Below are 18,147 nucleotides of genomic sequence, written 5' to 3' on the forward strand. Positions count from 1 at the left end.
AAACTTGGTGGATGGAGGGGGAGGGAGGACAGAAGCCGTGGCAACTGCTGGCCCAAGTCGAAGTCCGGAGAGGGGCAGAAATTAAAGCGGGGGGTTGGCAGGAATCTCTCTCCCCCAGCCAGCGGGGAAGTCCGGTCTCGGTCCGGGTTTGATCTCCGGCTGAGCTGGGTGGGTGGGGGACCCTTCCCTTCGCTTCAAACTGGGTGTGAGTGGGAAGTAACAACTCCCTCCCCGCGGGCACGCCAGCCAAGCTAGCTAGGGTCTGGGGCTCCCGAGGCGGCCAGCGACTAGAAGTGGGGATGGGGTGGCCGGCACCGGGCTCCGAGGGCGATCATACCCCAGCCGCGGTCCGGAGCGCCTGGTTCCCTGCCGCTGAGCTCAGCGGCCACGGCGCTGGCCCGGGAAGGACTCCGGACAGAGCTCGAACCCCCTTGCACCCAGCGGCTGTAGAGAGGGCTTCGGGGTGGTCCCGGTTCCGTTGCCTCAGTCCCTGGCTTCTGTGGTCCTGGCTACAGGCGGGTGGGCAGGGGACCGCTGCCCTCTTTCCTTTAACCCTTGGTGCTGGGCGCTGCGGGGAAGGCAGCCTCTTTCAGGAGCTTCACCGGCCCACTGGTGGCCTACCCCTCCAATCCCTCTAAATGCCACCATCTGAGAATTTAAGGGAGGTGGTTGAAACGATCAAGCAGTTTTCTCCAGATTCAAAAGAAGATTTTGTGGAAGAGGAGGGCGGGCAAAAAAAGGGTGAAGGCCCTGCCAGGTTCAAGTTTCAGCTCCGCTCCTTCACCCAGTTAAGTCCTGGGGGATTAACAGTGTTCAGGAACCTCCTTTGTCTGGATCTTCTAGAAAGGAAAGTAACCGGGTGCCGCCCTCTCCTCTTAAGGCCCAACCTGGGCTAAAAGGGAAAAGAAACCTACTGTCCCCCCCCCCATCCCCCCCAAAAACTGGGGCCAGCCAGCCTGTGCTCCATCCCTCAGGGTCCAGAGTTTGGCGCTGTTTCCTAGGTGCTCCCAAACTGCCACCCTAAGGACCACGCAAGGGCAGCCACCAGGGTCCACATCATCCCCAGTTTATAGATGAGGGACTGAGGTCCAGGGGACCAGGTGAGTTCATGGCTCCTTGCACAGAACCACAGGACACCAGTGCCACACAGACCCTGGGTCCACCAGCTTGGGCTGAAGAACTCAAGGCGTAGCCTGCTGTGTCGGTGCCAGCAGAGAGACCAGAGAGCAGACAGGCGGGGAGGAGAGGGGTGGGACGTTCAGGGGCCACCTACCCTGTGCCAGACACTGGGCTTGGCGTCCATGATCTCTTCTAACTCACATAACCTGTGAGATAGGGATCATTAGACCCACTTTGCAGATGAGGACACTGAGGCCCAAAGGATAAGTTAAGTAAGCTGCGCAGCTCGTTAGTGACAGAGCTGGGAGTCAAAGGTACCCATTACACCACACATTGTTAGAATCTTATGCTCTAGCTGGGGAGACAAGAATCACTCTGGTGTAATTATAGCACGACACAAAATAGTATGTAAGTGGCACACAGAATATTAGCCTTTCTGAACCTCATCTTCTTTCCATTCAATCAAGCAATCATTTATTCGACAATGGGTGTATTGTCTAATGTGTGGTTCCAGGCATCATGCTAAATGCTGGGCATACATCAGTAAGAAGACTGACCTCCGTGAATGGGAAGAGTGATAGCAATAGCATATCCTTCAATGGGTACTGATTGAGTGAATGAATGAGACAGCATATGGGAAGGTGTCACAAAAGCATTTCCACGGAGGAGAAGCAGCAGGAGGCCTAGGTGAAGAGGGGGGTGGGCCGCTGGAGTGATGAGCTGTCCCCCTGCTATAGTCAGGGGACACGGAAGTATGCACAGTGCCCCTGGAGCTGCTTGAGCCCCTGCTATCCAGATTATTGGTTTAGGATTGTGGGTTCCAAGATGGGCCTTTAGTTTGGGCTCACCCCAGCTGGGGGTGACAAGAGCACCCATGCAGCCTCCCAGAGGACAGTCTCCTCTCTGGAGCAGTGCCAGCTGGGCTGAGACACCCCCTGAGGGTCGCCCTCCTGGTGCATCAGCCCCGATCCTCGGGGGCCACGATGACTCGCCACATGTGCAGGCCAGGAGCCGCAGCTCCACGCCCCTCATCTCGGCACAGGGGAAGCGTGTCCGTGTCCACCAGACTCGGCAGGACAGCCGGTTGTAGAACACAGGTCTCTTGGCATCCGCGGTTCTCAGAGCAGCTCACACCCGCCTGCCCGCGCGTTTTAGGGCTCAGCTGAAAAGACCATTCCTCACCGGCTTCCACCTCCGTTTACGATGCCGTTTCCCAGTGCTCCTGTCCATCTCCGCTCTAGCTGGCCTGACATACCCGTCCTAATAAAGTGGTGTTGGAGGGAGCTTTGAGACGGAACAGCCATAAATATTCTGGAACACTCGGCCTGTTAGCTCTCCTTCCATCCTGAGTGGTGTAATAGGTACAGGAGAACTACCTCTCAAATGAACTATCACCTCGGCGAGGAAGGTACACTGGGAAGCCTCACCTTGAAGCTCCGCCCCTCTGAGCGGAGCTCCAGAACCTTCCTTCAGAACTGACACCAGCCCCTTCAGGAGGGGGGAGCTGAGGGGAGTGGGACAGGACAGTTTTCCTTCTTCCTTTGAAAAACAAAATCCTGGTTTGAGATCACAAGATTATACTGTGTGTCGTGTTGATGTCATGGTGCCAGAATCGAGGAACTTTTCTCCCAATATTGAGACCGTCAGCCCGACAGGAGCGGTGAGCAGCTGCCCAGCTGTCCCGTGTTTACAGCCGTGACACAGGTGTATCGTTGCACAGCTTCATTTGTGTGCTCAGGCCCTGCTCAGTCGTGCAGCCCTGCAGGTCAGGCCGGGGAGAGAGCTGTTCAGTTTATTTTCCTGTGGCTGGGAACTGCGGAGATGAATAGAGGGAGGGAAATCTGGGGTTGAGAGATTGTTGCCAAGAGCAATTTGGAGCCTCCTTCATATTAGTCAGAGATTGTGTTTTTCCTTTCTGGAGCCGCCCGCCGCATAGTAACTTCCACGAAGGATTTTTTTCCATCTTGGAGTGAGTGTGCATGTGTGTGCGTGCGTGCTTGTTAGTTTTTGTTTTGATTTTTAACTCGCTGGACTTCTCATGACTTAGCAAGAAAAAAAATAGCTTGGGGAATGGGGTGATGAAACGGGCCCTTTATACAATGCATTCTTTATGTCATTGCCTAATAAATGTGAGTACCGATAGACCCCGAGGTACCATGATGGAGAGAGGTGGGCGCTTCCTTTGAAGGGAGAGTTTATCTCCAGTGGAGCAAAATCGCAGCATAATTTAACTTTCCCTCTGTACCTCTTGAGTCTTTGTTGAGAAGAAAAGGAATGCATGCTCTCTTCTGTCACACTTCCTCTTATTCCATCTGGGCGGCCCCCTCCATCTGGGCTTTGCTTGGAAGGGGACCAGCCAGAGTGGGCCCCCTTCTCTCGGTGTCCCCTCTGCACCCCTCCACCATGCAGGAGGCCAGCTAGTGAGAAGGAAGCTTCCCCCTCGGGGTAAGAGACCTTCCCCAGCGGTGGCCTGGCTCAGGGCCACATGGGGTGCAGAAGAGGAAAGCCCGGATGACCGCAGCCTGCCCCTCTTCGGTCAGGAACCTGGGGCGTGTTGTTCTACATTAGTCAGTAAGCCAGTCCACCTCTGAACACATTGATCGGGGCAACACTGAGACTCTGAACTGGAAAAGGTCTGATAATAGAAGACGCGATCTATGTCGGCTTCTTCAAATTAGATACAAACCAGAAGCAAATGTACGTGTGGCCCTCCCAAACGATAGCACAGAAATGAACTTGACCTGCTGGAAAATTCTGCCTTGCCTACACACACATGTGCGCACACACCCACTGGGGACTCTTGCCTTTTTGGCTGTGGATTTTGGCCACTAAGTCTGTTAAGTTGTTTCTGGAGATAACAGGTTGGCCCATTGGCCTTTGCGAGATGACTGGTAAAGGTCACTGGAGAGGTGACAGTGACTCTAGCTCCCGCTGAGCCCTACCTGCCTGAAGCCCTAGGGAAGTCTCCCAGAGGAGGCCTCTGTTGAACCTAAACAACGGGAACTTTCCTGAGGTTTTTAAAAAAATAGCAGCTTTATTGAGAGGTAATTGACATCCTGTATAATTCACCCACTTAAAGTGTACCATTCAATGGCTCTTAGTATATTTACAACGTTGTGCAATGATCACCACAATCAGTTTTAGAATATTTGTATCACACCAGGAAGAACCACATACCCCATAAGCAGTCACTCCTGATTTCACCCCAAATCCCCAGCCCTTGGTCATCAGTAATCTACTTTCTGTCTCTGTATAGATTTGCCTGCTCTGGACATTTCTTCTCAACAGGATCACATACTGTGTGGCCTTTTATCACTGGCTTCTTTCACTCAGCATAGTGCTTTCAAGTTTCATGTGCTTGGTAGCACATACATCGGTGCTTCGTTTTTTGATATCTGAGTAATATTCCTGTGTGGCTATACCATGTTGTATTTATCACTTGATAGACGTTTGGCTCATTTCTGTGTTTGGCTTTTGTAAAACATACCGCTATGAAGATTCGCTTGAAAGTACTTGTGTGGACGTAGGTTAGCCTGTCTCTTGGATAGATACCTAGGAGTGGAACTGCTGGGTCATGTGGTAACTCTGTGTCCTACTGCTTGGGAAGCTGCCAGGCTGGTTTTCGCAGTGGCTGCACCATTTTACGTTCCCAGCAGCAGTGTATGAGGACTCTGGTTTCTCAACATCTTCGCCAGCACCTGTTGACAATCTTCACCTCTTTAGTTCAGCCATCCTATTTTCAAAAGTACGCTCAGGGGAGCAGCACCAGGAAATAGCGTGGAATCAGCTTAGTCACATTTGCTTGCCAGGCCTTTGGTGACAGCCCGGGGCTCCCGTGCAAGTCCCAGAGCCCTCACTGGGTTTTCCCTTCAAGTGTCTGTGGGAGAGGGCAGGGCCCCCGAGTATGACTCGGGCGTCACTGCTCTCCTGCCGTTTTCCTGAGGCGGTCCAGCAGTGGGGGCCGCTCCCCCAGCCCCACTCTGTCCACATGCGGCTGCTGATGGGAAGCCAGGCCCTGGGAAGGGAAGCAATTGACCGAAAGGAAAATGACTGTGCATTCTTAGACATGCTGTTCGGTGTCTGGGGCTTTGAGTGGAGACTTGAATAAGATTCTAACCTTTTCGTTCTCTGAAGTCGCCCCTTTGGGACCACAGAGAAAGCTGTTGGAGAGCCCTGACTTCTCAGCCAGGTAGTTGCTGGTCAATGCAAGGCCACCTTGTCCGTTTCTTGCTGGGCCCTTGGGCTGCTGCAGGACCTACTGATACGTCCAGAACTGCTCGGTGCAGTTGGGTGCTCCATGTTACACTGGTGTTTCAGCGGCGTGGTGAAAGAGTTTTATCCCCTTGTTCTATCTGTGGGACTGACCGGGGCGGCCTCTTAACAAAGATACGGTTGGGCCAAGGGGATAGGGAGGCTCACTTAGCTTGAAAGACTATGAGAGATCACAAAGAATCACCCTTTCACCAGAACATACCGAAGTCCTGGTTAGCGGACCTTCTGTGGCATCATGTCCGATACGACCAAACCTCAGTGCCAGAAATCAATTCCAGCAGCTTCTTGGAAGTCATTGTCATAGCATTTGGCCTGTGTGACCCCAAGAACAGCTGACATCAGGCTCTGCTACTAATCTACTCTGCACTTTCAAACTAGTACTTCATCCAGCAATTCCCAAACCTGACTAGAGGTCGCAACCACCTACGAAACTCTTTAAAAAGATAACAGGCGCCCGGGCCCCGCCCAAGAAGTCCTGGAAAGTAGAATCTCAGGCGAGGACGAGACTGGGCGCCAGAAGAAGGAGGTTGTGATGAAGTCTGAGAACACGGGCTGACTCCCCAGGCCTCAGTTTCCGTACTCAAAACAAGCAATTGGGTCAGGCTGGTGTTCTCCAAAGGGTCTCGCTGAGCTGCTTCAAGCAGAACTGGTCTGTGTGGGTCTGTGTCTTACAAAGTTTTGTGTGTACAAGGTGCTCTTGCCGCTGAAAAACATCGGCAAGCCCTTGAGTAGACGGTGTCTGAAGTTCATCTGTGACAATTCTGAGGGTCACAGTTTCCAAGGACCGTGGTCCCAACTTCTTGGAGGAAGATTTAGCAGGAGTCATGCACATGGCAGTTCCTTAGTAATGGAGTCTTGCCTTTTTCTTAAAAAAAATTATTTTTAGAGAGAGGGTAAGGGAGGGAGAAAGAGAGGGAGAGAAACATCGGTGTGTGAGAGATACCTCGAACAGTTGCCTCTCAGTTGCCTCTCACACACCCCCAGCTGAGGACCTGGCCTGCAACCCAGGCATGTGTCCTACTGGGAATTGAACCAGGGACCTTTGGGTTTGTAGGCCAGCACGCAATCCACTGAGCCACACCAGCCAGGGCTGGAGTCTTGCTTTTTTGAGGACAGGTCCTGTGCTGCCCTGGCTGGCCAGGTACGCGACTGTGATGTGAGACCCCTTTCTGGTGTCAGTCTCCTTGAAGCTGTCAGCACTTGCCCCCCTTCTTCTGCTACTCCTAATGGTAACCCAGAGTCCCTCCCTCCCTCCCTCCCTTCTCTCTCTCTCTCTCTTTCTTTCGTCGCTCATTCATTCTTTCATTTGTCCATTTAACCAGCATTTCCTGAACACCTCCTACCAATGACAAACTGACTAACACTCCATGTCTGTCCTCAAATAACGTGCTAGCACATCTTAACCAGAGAGAGCCTGAGGCTAATGCCTAGAGGTACTGATTTCAAACCGCCTTGATTTGAATGGAGGGTTTTGGAGAGGCCTGAATTCATGGCAGGTAGGAAGCGCCAACCCACCTCCACCCCTGTCTGCAAGCTCTGCTCCCCCACCTCCCCCCACTGGGGTTCTGCCCTCAGCGGGCTGCTCAAAAAATGCTTCCGTCCTCCCGTCCCAGCCAGAGCTGTGCTCTCCTCCTCAACTCCCACCTGCTAGGGAGGGGGACAGGCAGGGTAGGGAGGGAGGGCCAGTTTGTTCAGAGATCTGAGCTCCAAGCTCCAGCCCTTGGCGCCTACCCCATAACCCTGACTGGACAATTCATAGGACAGCTGTGCTCTAAAGACTGAAATAATCACTGTTTATTAAAGCTGCTGGAGGGAGGGGGAGCAGGGAAGGGTGGAGGAGGGAAGGAAGGGTCACGTTTCTGCCTTCCAACAAGAGGCCAGGTGAAGCCTGCCGAGCTCCCCTCCCTTCCTGGTGAACGCACACACGATGACATTAGAGCCGCTGCTTTGGGGTGTTTTGAGAGATTTTTTTTTTCAAGGAAGAACCTTGAAGATGCATTTGAATAGGGATTAATGTCTCTGTGGCCTGGGCCTGCCGAGGAGGAGAAATTCTAGAAGGGTAGGAGTTGCAATAAAAGGAATTGCAGGCTCGATCCGCCGCCTCCCACTGGTCTGCGAGGCCTCCTCGGTTGGCGGCTTTGAAGGGAATGGACTCGGGGTGGGTTCCGGGGCATTGCAGTGTTTTCCTTTGGAGTGTGCTCGCGCATGTGTGTGTCCGCTCGGGGAAACCTCCACTCTAAGAATGCTCGCAGTCTAAGCTGCGGGGCTCTGGCGGAGTGACAGGGACACTGGGAAGTGATGCGCCACCCTGAGTGCGTCTTCATCTTCCACCTCTAGTTTTTCATCGCTCCCTTTTGTGCAGGCAGCGAGACAGACATTTACAGTAAAACACCTTTTCCCTGGTGTTTTCATGCTGTTCTTTCACTGCTCCAAACTCCCCCCGCCCCGCCCGCCCGTCCAGGAACCCTCCCGCTTTCCCAAATCTCCACCCACCCCGAGTCCTTAGCGTCCCTCCAACAGTCTTGCTTCATCCCCACTTTCTGATGACCTGGCCTCATTATTAGAAGAAAGCCGATTCTTTACACTAAATCACATTAAGGTATGTAAGGCACTGGCTGCTGCGTTGCCCCGTTCGTGGGTGCCTTTGGAAGAGGGAATATAGGGCACATGTTTCTAATGGGGGGGCTTCGGGCGTGCAGAGGAAGCAAAGTACTCTGGGTGGTTTGGGTGGGAGTGGGGACCTCCTAGAAGGATCAAGCACAGCAGCACCTGCTTGTGAGGCCTGGACGCAGCATTGAGAGGAGGTGAATGAACAGAACGGGGAGCGGGGGGGAGGACTGTCAGCTGGGGGGCCCTGCAGGGGAACCAGGGACTTTGAAAGGACAAGCTGGACTAAGTAATACCACAGGTTGATATCTGAGATGGAAAAACTAATGGAATTTTAACTTGCATTTTTAATGCAAAAATGGACATGGGCCCCTCGGCTGGGTGGGCGGCCCCTGGCCGGCCCTCAGGCACACCCCACTGTGGGGCGCTCAGCTCCACGGGCCCCCTCCTGCCTTCCCTTGTCAGGGCACCCTGCTGAGGGACACATCGCTCTACCATCCCTTCCACCTCCTCCCGCTCCCGTGGTGCACCCTCTGAGTGAACCTGGCCTCCAGCTCTTGGAAGCCTTTCCAATAACACGGAGGTGACCTCTTAGCGGACCCAGGCAGAGGAGAGGGGCTGAGCGTCAGCCAACCCCAGGCCCACGCTGGGATGAAAGGCCAGGCCAAGTGAGCCTTATCTGGGGGAGCCAGGAGAGACTGGGTGGGGTCCTGGGATGAGAAACACTGGCCCACGGGGCTGTCCCCACAGCCCGCAGGGCCATGGCAGGTGATGCCCCATCGGCAAGCCCTCCTGTGTGACAGGTCCTTTCTGGCCCCAGCTCTCTGGCCCCTGCGGTCCAAAGGCCATCATTTGTTTACCCGGTAAAGACCAGAACTTGAACATGAAGCAAGATTCTGTACACTCAAGTGTTACGCTCAGCTAAGTGTCTGGAAAGATGGTGGTGTTCGAGTCAGAGCAGGGGACTAGGGCCAGGGGCCCGGGAGGCCCCACGGAGCTGCTCTGACCTGAAGAACAGGCAGATGGCCCAGCTTCTTAGCACAGAGGCGCTGCAGGCAGGGCCAGGTGCGAGCCCCAGGGCTGTGATGGCCGTGGGTCAGGCACCCAACCTCCTTCTGCTGCAGCGTCCTCCTCTGTAAAATGGGGATGAAGCTTCACAGGGCTGTTGTGAGGGCTGGACGAGAGAGCCCCTCGGTGCCCAGTCCGTAAGCGCTGGCCTTCCGCATCTGGACAGGACAAACCGCGATGCACCACAGTGGCCTATTCCAGGGAGGTGACCCCAGGTCACATGAAGCTAGATGGGGGCATCTGTTCGGCCGGGACCTCCCCTGGGGACTGCAACTGTCTGAATCTGGGGAATAGGCTAAGCAGCACCTTGTGGGAAGCGGTGGAGGCACAAATCCAAACACGGCTTCAGGTGACTGGATCAAGAGCCTCCATGGTCGCATGGGGCAGGGCTGGGGTCTGAGCGCTGCTTTGATGGGGGCAGAGGGGGACAGACACCCAGGGCTGTTTTAAAAACCCAGGGTGTCAGGGGTCGATTAAAGATAGGTATTTTTAGTGTATTGATCAAGAAACTCCTTAGACCTGTCTATGGCAAAATCCTGGCCAGCTCTCAGATTATGTCCATGTATCAGTGATGGTGAAGAATGGTGACATTCACAGTAATTATTACCAGGTACGAAAACAGAGCAGGTAATGATAGGGGGAGAGGGGACATCAGCACGAGAGGTAATAAAGGAAGTAGAAAACATCGGTATGTAAACTTTTAAACGGCATCCTTTCAGGAGATCAAATGGTTATAAAGATGATGTATCGCCAGAGAGCGGCCCTGGCCACGTCTGCAGAGCTCCGGGAGGCACATTCGCCGCGCCCCAGTGCTCTCGCGGCGGCCCCGCGCTGGCCCTGCGCTGGCACAGCCCAGTGGCTCTGCTCTTGGCACAGCCTGTCCGAGATCGCTTGCCCACAGTACGCTGGGGAACAAGTTCTCTGTGTCACACATTCTTAGAATGCACCACTGGCTCTCGATGTCCTCCAGTTTGTCCCCGTACCGGTCACTGCTGTTCTTATCGGTCCCTTACTCCCAGCAGCAAGTGGCCTTGCTGCTGGGCTGCTGGGATGGCGGTCAGCAGCCAGCCCTTTAAGGATTGCCTGGGCTGCAGAGTTACCTGGCCCGGAGTCATGCCTTTCTAGGGACACCCACATTCAAGGACTACCTGAGGCACAGTGTGTTGGGGGGCGGGGGGGCTTTATAAAGGCGTGGGGCAAACCTGAGGGGGCCACGTCAGCTCCAGAGGTCCCCGTGGGGCTGGCTGAGGCTGTCTGGGCTGCCTGGTCAGCTTCTCCTCTGCACTTTCCCCTCTCTCCCCTCCCTCCTGCAGAAGCTGGATCCTCGGGGCACTCCTAACTAATAGCCTCACGCTAGACTGCCTCCTAGTCACTGCCCAGAGCACCCAGCCTGGGAGACACAGGGACCAGGACACCGAGTGTAATCCCTGCAGTGACGTTAAGGGTTAACTCTGTAGTTCAGACTCTGAGCACCGGAAGAATGGTGGCTGAAGACGTAAAGGCTGCAAGATGCATCCCTGAAATAGTTTGCCCGGGAATTACCTTGTAAGATTTTATTAATTTGTGAAACACAAACATTTATATTCCAGTCTTGTTTATGGATATGAAGAGTTGTTTCTCGTATTTCCTGTGTGGCGCTCAGCCCCGGGGTCCCTGACGGACAGGAGGTGTTGTAGCCTGGGGACACCGAGCTGGCCCCTTCCCTGCAGGGCTCAGCCGGCCAGGAAGGAATGCCAATTAAGGCAAAGCTGTCTGTGAGGCAGCATCTCAGTTGTCACATTAACCCCACAACCCGGGGATCACAGGCTGGGTACCGTCTCCCCAACTCTCCCGGCAAACTGGGTGCCTTTAATTGGCATCCGGGCCTTTGGGGCGTGGTGACCTGTCCTAGTCATGTTGTGCCCTCTGCAGCCTGCCTATGGCTCATCTTGCTCATTAGTGTGGGAACGCCCTGTGACAGGAAGCTCATCCTATACTGCTCCCTCTGTCCCCCTCAGTCCCTGGCGTGGAGCTGAGCACATAACAGGCGATCATGAAGCAGCCAGTGATCCTTCTCGAGGTACAGCCACCGGCAGCAGGCTTGCTGCAGGTTTCCGTGACTGGAGACCCAGGCCACAGCTGCCAGGAGAGAGATGTTACAGCTTGGGCGTCAGCCCCTCTAGACAGAGCCCCAGGGCCAGGCTCCCCTAGCTGTACAGCCACACCCCTTCCTTCTCGGGGAGTCAGGGCCCAGGAGGGAAAAATTCCAACGTTTTTGGGAGTGGCGACGAGACTGTGGGAGTTACATAAGCTGTTCTCACCCCATCTCATCCATTCGTTCCTTCCTTCATTTGTTTACTGAGCACCGTCAGTGAGGCTGGCACAGTGCCACAGGGCACAGGTGTGGGCAGTTTTCCTTCTTCGTGGGGTGGTCTGCGCGCACAGCTTCCCTGGGCCGTGGGACCCCCACCCTGGAGCCACCCCACCGCCACCACCCAGGGAAGTCTTGCCCGTGTGCGTCAGACCTCTGGTCCCCACAGCCTGCAGTAGGTGGTTCTCTGTTCCCACTAGGGATGCCCCGGCCAGAGCCGCCCTTGCACTGTGCTGCCCCTGTCAGACACTCCACCCGAGTGCGTTGTAGCATAGGAAGCCAGCCTGAGCCCCGTGCTCCCAGCCCCCACCCGCCTCGGCAGCTCTGCGTCCTCTCGGTGGAATTGGCTGTGCCCCCTGGCCCCCCCTCCACACCCTGCTCCAGCAGCATCATGCCTGCAAAACAACCGCTACATCTTCACAAGAGAAAAAAAATTAGTAACAATCAGTGTAGCCAAAAATAGGTCAATGGTAGCATCCATTGTCGTGCTGCGCCCAGAAAGGACGAATGCAGACACTGCATGGCAGCAACATGGGAATTGTGGGACGCACCCGTGAAAGAAGAAACAGAACAAGAAGGGCGCTGCCCGCACACTGTGCTTCCTTCCGCTGGGCTGTGCTGGCACCACCGACAGTCCTCAGAGATCCCAGTGTCCGAGCCAGCCCCCCTGGCCACGGGACGCTGGCACCTGCCCCCCTCACCTGCAGCAGGCCTCCCGCAACTGCTCTCAGTCCCCAGAGATTTCAGTGTCTCCCCAGGCCCAAGACACAGGTCCACTCAGGCTTTAATTCTCCAGCTTCTGCCACTGTCTGGTGAGCACACTGCCTCCCCACGTCACCCGAGCCCTCAGGACACCAGAGCCACCGTGTGCCCAGCGCAACCCTCTCCCTCTCTCTGCACCCGCTTTGGCACCAGGGCCTCACATGACTCGGCCTCTCCTGTGAGCCCTAATTTTGCAGACCCTAACTCTCCAGGCCGGAGCTCACGCCGTCTCTCCTGCCTGTCCCCAGCCCTGCAAGCCAAGCCCTTTCATTCAGTCCCAAGCTTCCGTGAGAATTACTGCCCATCAGTTCCACACACAGCTAAGCCCAGAATCCGACTTGCATAAATTGGAAAAGCGTGGAATGACAGAAACAGGTGTGAATTTGGAGGGCAGGGCATTCTTGTGTGCATTTTTCCAATTGCCCTTTAATATTGTGATAAAATATGTATATATTATGTGTGATATATTAAGTGACCATTAAGCTGATCTTAAAAAGGAAAAACAGAGGAAGGACAGAGCCATTGAGGAAGGTCGTAGAAGGTTCAGGAGACACAGCAAGAGCAGCGGGCGTGTGCTGAGAAGGGGAAGCTCTGGTGACCTCGAAAGGGTGTGCAGGGCTGACTGCGGGGGTGCACATGCACAGGGGTCTGGGGCCTTCTGTGATGATTCTGCCATCAGCTCCTTTCTCTGTCTGCCTGACCTGTCTTCCGGGCTGGTCCAGCTGCATCTCCGCACCCCAGGAGAGCGCCCTCCTGCTGGAACTTGAGACCGAGAGAAGCAGACTCCTGGGCGTGGCTCTGCAGGATGTACAGGGGCGGGCATGGGAAGCAACTGCCTTCCCGGAGAAGAGCCCCGGGACCAGGGGACAGCTCTGGGAGGGCCGGGCCAGCCCTAGGGTCCTGGCAGACCCCTGAGGCACCCACTTGCTCTCCCAGAGCATCTGCCACCTGCGGCCAGGCACCTTCCTTTCTGAGCTGGGGCCTCTGGAGACTTCAGGCGTGAAAACTCTCGGAATGCCTTCCCAGCCTCCCCTGCCCACAAGTCGGGGAGGGCCTGGGACTCAGACTGCATGCGCCTGCTGCCCAAGAGCCACATTATCTCAGTCGCCAAGTAAGTCCCTGATGGCTAATGTGGGGGTGGCACGCAGGACCGTCCTGCCCTTCGTTTGGGGTTATGCAGACCGATCTGGTGGGAGGAAGCTTAAACCTTCTTTGCTTCCCACTCTTCTTCCTTCCCCCATCCCCCCAACTGGATGTCCAGTCCCTCAGCTTGTCCTGCCGGCCCTTGTTCCGGCGTATACCCTGGACCTGACTGCCCAACCCCTGTCTCTCTGCTTCTGCTCTTGAGCTTCCCACACGTTCTCTCCCACAGAATCATCTTTGAAAAACACAAACAGGACCTGCTACTCTCCAGGCTTAAACTCTCAGTGGTCCCCTATTGAAAGTAGGTTGAGATCTACACTACTTCCTGTGGCCCGAGGCCTTGCGCAGAGGCCGACCCCCGAGCCTGCTCAGGCCCCCCGACTGGGAGCTCGGTGAAAATGCAGCATCTCAGGCCCCATCTCAGATCAACTAAATCAGAATCCCCGGTGTGCCATGCGCATGCCACACCAGCCAAAGTGACACAGCAGGCGAGATCTGTGCTGCTCTCCTGTCGACTTCGTTCAGGACAATCACACCGCAGACTCGGACGGCCCTCTCTGAATCCCCAGCTAAAGAGTAGCCCCCAGCCATGTTCAATCCATTCTTCTGCTTGTTTTCTTTCGAGTTCTCCTTCCCCGTCAATGAAGCCATGGTTTCTGGTTCTGTGACATTGTATGTCTTCCCACTAGAGTGAGAGCTTCATGAGGGGAGGGCCTGGCCAGTCCTCTCCACCATGTCCTCCCCGCCTCTAACAGCCCCTGGAGCGCAGGGACACCCCAGTCAAACCAACACACATTTACTGCACGCCCGTGATGGGCCCTATGCAAGGTGTCCAGGCCCCCCAGGAACTCATGGTTGGGCTGGGATAACCCACCTGTCCCAGCAGGAGTTAATTCAAAATACAGGAGCTAAATACTGATGAGAGATGACCCCATTCTCCAAAGTTCATTCGGTTGGAAGAGGAGAAGGAAAGGGAGGTGCCAGCCATCTGAGAGAAGGAATGCTTGGAACGCAGGTCTTCCCAGTGTGTGGGGCCGCGGGCGTTTGCCTGATGCTCTGGCTCCTCTCTCACCGGCTAGAAACAATGCATCAGTCTCCAGAGATGAGGGAGACCAGACACCGTGCTCCTTGCCTCCTGAACCAAAGGGAAACAAAGCGATGGGAGGAGAAGACCCTTTAGTCTAGAGCCCGGTTCCCAAAGGGGTGCGTGGCTCTCGAAGGCCGCCGGCAGCAGCGCCTAGGAACTTGTCCGAAGTGCAGCACCTCAGGCCCCACTTCAGACCTACGGAATCAGGGACTCTGGGGGCGGGCCCCCTGTGTTTTTGACCAGTCTACAAGCGTGGCATCTGGTGGGTGCTGGATTCCTAGAGACTCACTTGATAGAAGTAAATCTCTTTTTTTTTTTAGTTATAAAGTAATACATATATTATTTAAAAATTGGAAAAAACCAGAGAAGTACAAAGAAGATTAAGACATCACTAATTCTACCACTCATCAATAACTCCTATGAATACTGCTAATATTTTAGTGTATCTTCTTGCAACTTTTTAAAAAAGCATATGAATATATATATTTTTTTACTTTATCTAAATTGGGATTACGCTGGGCATTATGCTGCTTTTACCACTTAGCATTTTAGCTGTGAGCATTTCCTAATTGTACACAGAAAATCTCATTTTAATGGCTTTGTACTATATGCTCACATTAATGTATCACACTAGTTATATACTTGGGTAACTTACAATTTTCTCCGACATACATAGCACTACAGTGAACATCCCAGCTCCAAAAATATGGTTTCTTTTCCTAGGATAAAATGCTAGAAAATGAATGACTAGGCAAATACTAAATATTTTATTATTCATATTAATTATTCAGCAGACTTTTCAACAGACTTTTTACTACTAAAAAAGTTTAAACACATATGTATGTATTTGCAACACATAAGGCGAAAAGGTAATATATAAAGAGAGTGTCCCTGGACCTTCAGGGAAAGGCACATCTCTCCGTGCCTTTTATAAAAGGGGAAGGGACCTGGCAGTCCCCAGGTGTGAGACCGTACATGGCCGATGGCCAATTTGCATAGGAGGCAAGGTTGAGCTTCATTACTAGTCAAAAATTCAAGTGATAGCTCCACGATACCCCCTTATTTTTAAACTTAGCAATTTCACAAAACTTTGCTTAAAAAAAATTAGCCCGGCAAGCACAGGTGCAACGAGGAGGATGTCCCCACCCGTGTCTTCCCAGAGGCACGTAACGCGGTAGCGCCTTTCTGGAGAGCAGTTAGTGACGTTCTACCAGAGATGTGTTCTACTCGCATAGCTCAGCAGACGTCACAGAGGCTCCCGCCACAGACCAGTGTCTCGTACGGTGACGTGAGGTATCTTGTTGTACAAGAAGAGAGACCTCCGACTCAGGGCAGGGCACGGCCCCGGCATTGTTTTAAGTGCTTCACTAGTGTCAGCTTGTTAGCCTTCACAACCATCCAGCCAGGGACTATTTATTATTTCTGGCCTATAGATGAGGCCAGGGGGGTTGAGTAACTTGCATACTCAATGCAGCAGGAGACTGACAGAGCTGGGATTCGAACCTATAAATCTCCCTCTAACACCTGTGCTCTTAACCTCCATGGCAGGCTGCCTCTCCATCTGGCGGAAGCTGAGAAATGCTGAGAAACAGAAAGGTTCAGTGACCCTCCCCTGAGCCATCCGAGATTGGGAGGGGCTTCCCTTGTCCATTAGCTCACCATTCATTCTTTCCTTCCACTACCTTTCATCTACTGACCTCGGCTGTGGGTTCTGGTCAGCCCCGCCTCCAAGACAGTCTCTCTGCTTTAGAAGCACCCACATTTCAGATACTGCAGGACAGATTCATGGTTATAAAAAGCTGAAAACTTGCTTTGTCCATGGATGGACTGGTTTGTTCTGGTGTAGCCTGTCTTTCTTGAAAATATACCTGCATTTTCTGTGGCTGTTGGGTCACTGGAGCAAAGGGAGGCAGCTGGCTAGATTCATACCTCTAGTCCATTCGGAGACCAGTTGCATCAGTGGACCCTTCAGAAAGGTAAAAGTGAAGTCCTTTCTCAGGTCACGGCTTTTCCCCAGGTGTCCAGGGTTGTGCTTAATGCCATGGAAGGCAAGAAAGAATGAGAAAGCAGAGCCTCTGCCCTTGTGGAATGTAACACCTTTTGAGCAGTTCAGACCCACCCTCAGAATGTGACTGCAGGAGAAGGAGATGGACTCAGCGACCAGGCCTTGTGCTTTCTCCATCCAGACACCAGCTTCTGGTGGGGTTAACCAGGAAGGCTTCCTGGAGGAGGTGTCACCTGAATGGGGCCTTGAAGCGTTTCAGTAGCCACAGATGAGGAATAACAGAAGGAGACACATGGCAGTGGCAGGCACCGATATCCTCACATTCGATGGTGTATGTAGGGGAGAGGCAGGATCCAGCCAGAAATGTAGGGAGGTCCCTGGGGGGCAGGAATTCGAGGAACAGGCCAAGGACTGTGGGCCTTATTTTTAAAATCTTTGTTTCTCCCAGTTCCCAGCACAGCCTGTTAGAGTCTTAGGACTGGCTGAGGGCTCATTGTGTGTTTGCAGATGAGTGAATAGCTAAATAAAGGAGGTGAGAGAGGACACTGAAGGTATCACCAGGGAATGTCATGATTCAAATGAGGTTTCACTAAGACAAGGGTTGCTTAGCTCTGTTGGCATGAAGAGAAGTCCCGGGCAAGGAGGTGAAGGACAGATAAGGTGATGACCAGTGGGAGGAATTTCAAGACACCAAAACTAGAAGGAGAACCTGCCAGTGTTAGCAGAGGCTGCACCCATGGGACACCATTGCCAGGGGTGTGTTCACCTTTCATATCTGCAAGGACCTCTGGGAGAATGGCCACACCCTTTTGGCCCTGCCATCCCAGTCCTTGCCCAGGGTCTATGGAACCTTGATGGGCACAATTTTATACCAAAGACTTGGTCTGGCTCCTGCCTGGGTCTCAGAGTGCTTGCTGGGCCCCCTCTGCGAGGTAGCCTCTGCACCCTGGATGCCTAGGACCTCTCCAGCCTAGGTGGATGCATAGCAGTGAGCGACTGGGGTGAGAAATGGGAAGGGCGGTAGGGGTTGGGGTCCTTGTCCGTGGGCAGAGTAGTGTTAGAAGCGTTGACTTCATGTGATGTGCGGATGGGCACTGCCAGATGGGGGCGGTAGCAGAGGCAGGGGTGGAGGAAAAGTCAACCAGACCGCACAGAGACTGGCTCGCTCTCTGCCCTCCATCCCCCAGCTCTGACTGCTGCTCAGAGTTACAGCAGCACAGGGGCCACCCTTGTCCAGCGTCCCCCAGCCACCAGGCCGTGAGGGCTCACTGAGCACAAGGGGGACTGCTCTGAGTGTGAGCCAGGACCACAGGTGATACACACAGAGGGCGGAGGGCCAGACGGACAGTGTGAAGGGTCAGAGCAGGGTCCCTCTCATGCTCCGGCAGTGGCAGGAGTCAGGGGAGGCAGTGGCACGAAGGGATCAGCCGTGGTGGGATAGAAAGGTCAGCTCCTGGCGGGCCCCGGTGAGACCGGCTTAGCGACTGGAGGTGAGTGACAGGAAGCAGCACACTCGGCAGAGACTGGGGACAGAAGCTGCCTTTGGGCCTATTTTCATGGGCCCCGAGGACTGGAGACAGAAGGCGGCCTCGAGCTTGTGACTAGATGCATGTGATGAGGATAGAAGTGGTGGCCCTCTGAAAGCCACAGCTGCTAACTCCTGAAAAGAGCCTGCCGAGAAACCTCGACATGCTCCTTCATCCAGCGGGCACGTATGTGTAGAGCGGGCACTGC

At 54.1% G+C, this 18,147-nt stretch overlaps 1 protein-coding gene across 2 annotated transcripts in view; it reads left to right on the top strand.

The window, feature by feature from the left end:
• The window catches only part of ZBTB7C (zinc finger and BTB domain containing 7C), a 298,354-nt gene that overhangs the window by 212,432 nt on the left and 67,775 nt on the right, over positions 1-18,147 (top strand). The window lies entirely within an intron of this gene.

The sequence above is a fragment of the Phyllostomus discolor genome, chromosome 9, assembly GCF_004126475.2.
Source record: "Phyllostomus discolor isolate MPI-MPIP mPhyDis1 chromosome 9, mPhyDis1.pri.v3, whole genome shotgun sequence".
NCBI classification, from domain to species: domain Eukaryota; kingdom Metazoa; phylum Chordata; class Mammalia; order Chiroptera; family Phyllostomidae; genus Phyllostomus; species Phyllostomus discolor.